We start from the raw sequence: 7792 nt of genomic DNA, 5'->3' as shown, positions 1-7792 counted from the left end.
TAATTTCGTAATTCTCGATAGATACAGCTGCTGTCGAGCTTCAACATTAAACCTCGATAGATATGATTCTGTTGAGCTATCTATCGAGCTTTAATGAACATCACTTCTTTCCTTGTTTCTTCGACAAATTTGCATGGCTTCAATACTAAACTTGAACTCTTGTTTCTTGAAGTACTAAACCCATCCTAGATCTACGCAATTACAAGTAAAGTGTGTTTTGTTAAAGGATTAGCCAATTTACATAACATATGTCTCTAACAATTCTCACATATGTCCTAACAAATAAAGTGAGCTTCGCTTTTCCTCTTCTATAGGTTCATGTTTGCACTCAGGCAACACCACTATGCCATCTTTCAACCAAGCTTCTAGGATGCTATACAACTCTTTAGTGGACACGGTGAAAGGAGGGGGAATACTACCTTTCTCCCTCTTCTTACCTTTGACTATTTCTTTGGTTCCTTTGCCATAGCAACTTCTACCTCTTTGTTTTCTCTCCTCCAGGGCTGCCTAGGCGTACTCACATCTTGTGAAGTCGAACCCTTTGAAGGCTTCCTAACAGATATACCTATCCTTCTTGCAGCTTCTACAAGCCTTGTAAAAGTAGAGATTTGCAAGTTTTCAAGATAAGGTCGGTATTCATATAACATACCCGTGATACAAACATCTACCGGCCTCTCCTCCTCCACAGGGTCATAGCACAGCAAAGAAATGTAACACCCCAACCTAATTGCATAATTAATTTATGAGTTTATATGCATGTTGTTATCTTAATTACTTTTAAGTGCATGAAACTTTGATTTTGTGATATTATAGAAGATACATGCCATTTTTAATGTTGTAGGAAGAAGTTTATAAAGGTAGGGATATATATGAAAAGTTATATTATTGTGTGGGACTTTCTAGATATATATGTTTATAAGGGGTGAAAGTAGAATTGTCAAAAGTTGGAAAAAGTGGGCTTTGATTTTTCTTCCTAGCATCACACGTATTCCACGCCCAAAGTCAATGTTCTTATCCTTCTTTTGCTGCTCCAGAACAGCTTCTAGGTTCATCTTTCCTTTTCTTTTTGTTCATTTCCTTTTGCTCCTACACGGCCAAACCTCTCTCTCTCTTTCTCACCAAAAATTCTAATTTCTCTAAGAAGAAATTAAGAGCCTAAACACTAGGGTTTCATCTTTAAAGTGTGTGGTAAGTAAATTAAACCTCATCTGATTTTGTGTACTTGGATAGTATGATTGTTTGTTTATTTTCATTCTTTATCCTCTATCCTGATTTGTGAGACTGAACTTGTGATTCTGTTTTTGTAAGTTGAAAGGGTGATGGAGTTTTGGTCTATTGGATGCTTATTAGGGTAATTTAATATGTATTGTATAGGTATAAAAATACCCAAATGAAATGAAGGTCAATAGCTATTTATTGATGATTTTAGAAAGAACATGTGCTGAAGCTGTCACTGTGACAGATTTGATGTTTACAACAAGAGAATTCTGTATTAAATCATTTGCTGTGAATTAGGATGCTAGGAGTAGTTTTTATGAATTCTAAGACATATATGGTTGTTATGGAAGTGGTCTCACAGCAATTGGATGAGTAGAAAAATAATGGTTTAATTTTTAAGTTGCATGAATTTCTGCCGGGACAGATTTGAACACGTTTTCTTGTATGATTTTTAATAAATCATGGTTTTATGCTTTGAATCCGAAATTTTTATACAGGGGAGTAGTTATATAAAATTTCATGACTTTTGGATGTGTTTTAACAGCCCATTAGTATTTTGCAAATGGGGCTTTTGCTACTGTAATGACCAGTAAACAGGGTAGGATAACTCTGACTTTGTGGATTTAATTTTGAAGCTAGGTTGAATGTTTTGAGCTATAATTTAATATGCTCATTCTTTGGTATGTTTGGATATATATAAATTTTATGCCTTGGTTTCTCTATGGTTTGGATGCATAATGTGTTTGATGATTGTATCGTATGCTTTGGGGAACTTATTGAGATGGGAATTAAGATTTTCTTAAGTTTGAGAGTTAGGATATGATTGAGATATAAGTTTAAATACTTAGGAAGAGGTTGTCAATAATAAGTTTTGGTTTTTCATTTAGGTGACGAGAACGAGAACATGGACACTTGAGCTCCTCTTGTACAATCTCTCGCGTCTTCGGCTTTCAGGTAAGGGATTTGAGATATGTGCTTTTGATAAGTATAAAGATTATTTCAAAAGTATTATGCATTAAAACTTTTTAATTAAAGATATGACATATAAGCCTAGTTTAAGTAAAATATATGTTCGTGAGTTGTGCAAGCTTATATACATGATAATTTTAGCATATTGATGTCATTATCTATATCACGAACATAATATTTAAAAATGAGATGGATATGCTATTATTATGGAATAACCAATATGTCATTAATAGCTATATTATGTGATTGATCATGAGAGAATGATTTTATTTAAATGCATTATGAAGTTAAAAGCTCTCATGAAAAAGAAGTTTATAATGAAACATTTTATAGTATTTTTAAAAATAAGATAACGGAATTATGTTTATGTTTCTTATTATGCCCTTTTATTATTATATGAAGGGAAAATGAAGTATTTTATTTGAAAGTTCATACATTATTTTAAGAACAACATGAATAGTATGAAGCTGTATTATCAAAGCTGACATATCCATAAAATATTTGATTTACATGCATTCTTATCAAGGGCCCATGGAACTTAAAAACCTTACTGGGCTTCGCAGCTCACCCTTTTATATTTCAGTGCACAGGTTCTTCCTTGAAGCAGCGAGAGTATTAGAGGTGGCAAGGATTTGATGTTTTCTCATTTGTTAGAATGTATAATTAGTTTTTGTTGTACAATAGTTAGCTTTTTTGTTGTATAGGATGAATTAAGATGTACTTGATTCTTGAGCACAGGTGTAATTCAATATCTTAGTTTGTTTTAAACCCCGGTTGTATGTCTTTGGGGTTCGGTTTGTAATAAGAGTTTGCTAAACGTTTAGCTATGTAATATTTGCATGAATACCTAACATTTTAGCCAAGTGGTAATCTTCCTAAGTTCAAAGGAAATGAAATTTCAAGTTTTAATCATTTTTGTATATTATGGTTTTATGTTAGAAAATAAGCAAGAATTCAAGAAAAAATTCTTGATAAGCACTTTCAGATCAAGTTGGTTCGTGTTAGTATTGAGGTAAACTTGATATTAACATGCCGATCATACTCTAAATCCTGAAGTACAGGTTTGGGTCGTGACAAGAAAGGTCTCTGAATATGCAAATATACTCCAATAACCCATCAAACATCCTTTGCTTTTCATGTTGCAAATCTGACAGCGTGAGCTTTTCTTCTAAAGCAAAGAACTTTTTTCATAAACTGTGTTGCCAAGTCATTCCAACTCAAAATTGATCCTAGTGCAAGACTAGTGTACCAAGTAAAGGCACGGCCTTCTAAAGATTTAGAGAACTCCCTGAGCCTTAACTCATGATCATATGGGTGAGCTATCAGATCCACATACCATCTAATATGCTCTCTAGCATTCCCTGTCATGCCATCATACTTGGGAAAGATAGGAGAAGTGTAGTTAGTAGGATAAGGTCTACCAGCTATCTTTTTAGAAGGTTTGGTATCAACATAAATAGCAATCTCCAACTTCTTAACAAATGGCAAATATGTCTTCTTTGGTCAGGTAAGTAAATCCCTGAGGACCTTGACCACCTTGAGGAGCTTGAGGTATGGTTGTCTCCTGACGTAAGGTTTGGAATTCTGCCTACATAGCAGCCTGAGAATGTTGAAGGTCTTTAATAGTAGCCATGATATTCCTGTTCTTGGGGTGACTAGCCTCACCAAAGGACTCTATGCCTTTAGAATGCATAGATATGCGATCTGCACTTGGTTTTGATAGATGATTTTCATCCACACTAGTCAGTGTCCCCGTAGCTTTCTTCCTTGGAGGCATAATGAAAGTAATAGCAAACAGAGGTATATAACCCAACCAAAACACAACCAAAAACACACTTGAAAAAGGAAATAACTAGAGATCCCCAGTGAAGTTACCAAAAATGTACGTGCAAGTTAGATTTGAGGTTATCTAACAGTACATCTACATGAGAAAGCTTGACAAGATGCTAGCTTTGACATGATACTTGGACAAGAAAAAGAAAGTGATGGTAGCACATGAAAAAGACGCACATTTAAACAAGAAGAAGAAAGTAATGATGTAAAAAACATAGGGTGTACGTGAAAAACCCTAGAGAAGGGATGAAAAACCACAGTTTGAATAAGAACGTAATGTTCTTGCTATGCTCAAATTGTATTATGTGTGAAAAGAGATTGATTTCTTACAACAAGGTTCTTCATCTCTCTTACCAACTCTCTATTCTCTTTTCTCAATCTCTCCTTAGGTTCTTGGGTTCTTGCCCTTCAAATACAACTACATGTTCCTCTTATAATCTGAGGAATATGGCTGAGTACAAGGACAGGTGTCAAGTCATAATTTCTCTATTTTGGACCTTTGCACAGCTGTGATATTATCTGCTGACTAAAGGATAGGAATTGCCCAATGTGGCACTAGGACCCGTGGGTAGATGACCTTGCCATTACTTAGGAAACAAGTCTTGGACATTAAAAGGGACATCAAGAGTACTATAATTGATACACGTGTCTCTGATGTGGTCCAACATGCATTCAACCAATAAGAAGTGTCCTCATAGCTTTTGATCTTAGAAAGTCACTATCTCCCTTTTTGTGAGTGCTTGAGCACTATGTAAAGTGTAAATCTTACTTCCTTCCCAAGGCAATCACGCTTTTAGCATAGACCAAGACAAAATCCCTTAGCCAATGCTTCCTCTTTCTTTGCTCACATTCATTCCACATGTAAGGTCCAGATTCAACTAGGAATGCTCCCATGCCTTAGTGGTGCTATGTACAACAATAAATTGTTTCCATAAGGGATTTGGAACATTCCAATCCTTTATTAAATTCAAAAGAAAAGAAATGAGAATCATAAAGTGCAGAAAAGTAAATATCAGGGCATATCAAGGTAGTTAGTCAGTCCTCTTTCTTTTGTTGGACTTCTTGTAAGCTTTATCATCCATGTGAACCCACTTCATGTCAACCTCTAGCCAAGCTTTGTAGCCTAAAGTAGGATTAAGAAATCAAGGGAAACGAATGTCTTTAGCCACCATCCTCTTTAACCAAGTCTCACAGATCCTACCAAAGACCCTCTCAGTGAAGACAAAGATATGAAAGACACTATCATCACTAAGAATCCCTTGGCGACCTCCAAGTTACCTTACAATACAGTCAGGGGAATAATAAGAGCAACAACAAAGTCCAACCAAAGGAACACAGTTGTCTTTGAAGATGTGGTTGACCATGCCTAAAATACGCCACCATTCCACTACCCATTGAATATCTATGACATCAATGCGTTTCATGAACTTAGTGAACTCATCAAAACTCATCTTAGTACGTTTAGGCCTATGGTCACGATAGTGACTGGAGAGATATTGTCTAGGAGGAATAGTAGGGGGATGGAGCAATTGAAGTCTCCCATATAGCTATATCTGAAAAAAGAAGGAGGAGAGAAGGAAAAGGAAAAAGAAAGCATGAGTGGAAAAAGGAGAGATAAAAAGAAAATATGATGACAAAGACGATATAAGGAACCTCGATGGGTTGGAAACCGAAGGGAAACCTATGTAAAAATTAGAGGGATCTTGCTAGGTTGAGAACCTAGGCAAAAGTTAGGGATTGTACTTGAAGAAAGAGATGGCTTTCTGCAAAGAAATTTTCTTCCTTCCTGTGAAACACATCCAAGCTATTGAGAGTTTCAGCTAAGATCATTCTTGCAAGGTTTCCACTCCTCAGATTGCTAACCATCAAGCACATTCTTCGATCTATGCAAGCCATGTCTTGTACCAAGAAGTATCTTGCAAGGATGCATAAACATAATGCATTAAGATAGTAGGAACGTGGTCTATCGATCATAAAAACAGTTAGATGAGAGAAGTATGGGAAAATTGAACAAATGTTCAACTTGTCAAACATGCACCAATGCTAGGCTGTGTTAAGAGAAACACCCAAAAGAGCTTAAACCAAGGCAAGAAGATCTCCACCAATGGTAGGAATGATAAGAGTGCTAACTTCGGGTTTACCCATTGTTGCACTAAATTCTTCAAGAGTGGAGCTTATCTCTATACCGTTGAAGTGAAAACATGCCGAGTAGGAATTCAAAAGTTGGCAGTAGCACAAAGGAGAGGTTCATCCACTTTAATTTGGTGATATGGAAAGATGCAAGAGAGACCGAAAGGAATGAAAGCCTCCTTGAAACTAGGGCCAAGCTTCTTGATCCATGCCAAGACTTCTAAAGGAGAGAATTCTGCCATTGGAAAGCATTAAAGAGTGTTTTTTGAGTTCAAAGTACGTTTAGTGAGGGTTTAGAAGCCCCTAATGGCTATTTTATACTTAAATAGGGTGGCTGGGGTTTTCTAAACGGTGGCACACGTGCACAGGTTCAAAGCTGCGTATGCATGGTTAAGACCTGTGTACATAAGCGCACATACACATATGCATGAAGGGAGGCAGAACCGATATCCGTTTCCTATTTGGAGTGTGATTCCTCCACCAAAACCTCTCCTTGATTCCTATAGCTTAAGGGACTGCATAAGACACACTCAAACTCAGATTTTCAAGCATCAAAGATCAAGGAAAGCAAAATTACATAGAATTATGCAATTATCCCCATGAGTTGTAAATTAAGTACATGTCCTAAATTAAAGCATAAATATAAAAGATGTTCTTAAACACAACCTAATGTCCCAAATAAAAAATAAAATGCAGAAATACATGCTAATAAAAAAGAAAAGAAAAAGAGAAGAGAAATATGTTGTGTGTCTATCTATCTGTCTGTTTGCAGGATCACCAGAAGCGCCTTTTCCTTGGCTGGTAGCTAGGAGTCGCCTTTGAATCGCCACCACCATCACCATCACCATCGTCATCGTCATCGTCATCATCATCATCATCACCACCACCTAGGCATGCAAACCCTCTAGGACCATAGATCTGCTAAGAGTACTCTGTCATCTCTTGCTTGAGGTTCCTCGCAAGCCAATGTGGACGCAACGGAGGAGTGTTGGAGTTGCCACCTGTCGACGCCTGGCCCTAATCAGCTAGCAGAAAGACCGCCGCCACCATGCCTTTGTTCGACCACTGCCATGGCGACAACTCCCACGCACACGGGGCTCGTTAGAGTGCCCCTTTTGATGATTAGTGTGTGTGTGTGTACACGCAAAGCTTCGAGTGCTCTCTCTCTCAGTGGAGGAAGGTAGGTCTACCTTTGGCATTATGGCAGGAAGCTGGGCCAATTTTAGGTGATTACCAAAGGTGAGTGGAGTCGCTACCAATCATTGGGTATTTCTAAGGTGTGATTGGTCACTTATTTCTAATTAATTTTATTACCGATCCTAGGTTAAGAAAAATGGCATTTTTCCTAATCTAATGTGGGTGGCAAAAAATCTTGATTCTTAGGTCCGGAAGTTTGGTTACGTGTGGGGAAGGTGTTAGGCACCCCACAAGACCTGTCCAAGGACAGTCCTTTGTTTTGATAAAACCTTAATTTTTGAAAATTGGCAATAAAAACATGATTTTGGCATGTTCACACCCCTTTTTGCTCACACCTAGAGACTGTGCCCTAGCTCTAAGCGTCCTCGCTCCATGTGTCATGCAAAGACAAAGATAAGAAACTAGCAGACAAGTAATGGAAGGAAAAGATTCAAAGAGTATATGA

The 7792-nt window shown here is 37.2% G+C and overlaps 1 long non-coding RNA gene across 1 annotated transcript; it reads left to right on the top strand.

Annotated features, from left to right (window-relative positions):
- Positions 1 to 1016: 1016 nt before the first annotated feature.
- On the top strand, positions 1017 to 3099 carry LOC112039080 (uncharacterized). Its single transcript, XR_002885938.2, has 3 exons — positions 1017 to 1188; positions 2106 to 2172; positions 2771 to 3099. It is a non-coding gene; the product is annotated as an uncharacterized LOC112039080 (long non-coding RNA).
- Positions 3100 to 7792: the final 4693 nt, after the last annotated feature.

The sequence above is a fragment of the Quercus suber genome, unplaced genomic scaffold (assembly GCF_002906115.3).
Source record: "Quercus suber isolate HL8 unplaced genomic scaffold, Cork oak 2.0 scaffold_651, whole genome shotgun sequence".
In the NCBI taxonomy this organism is placed as follows: domain Eukaryota; kingdom Viridiplantae; phylum Streptophyta; class Magnoliopsida; order Fagales; family Fagaceae; genus Quercus; species Quercus suber.
This window is presented reverse-complemented; position numbering and strand designations above follow the sequence as displayed.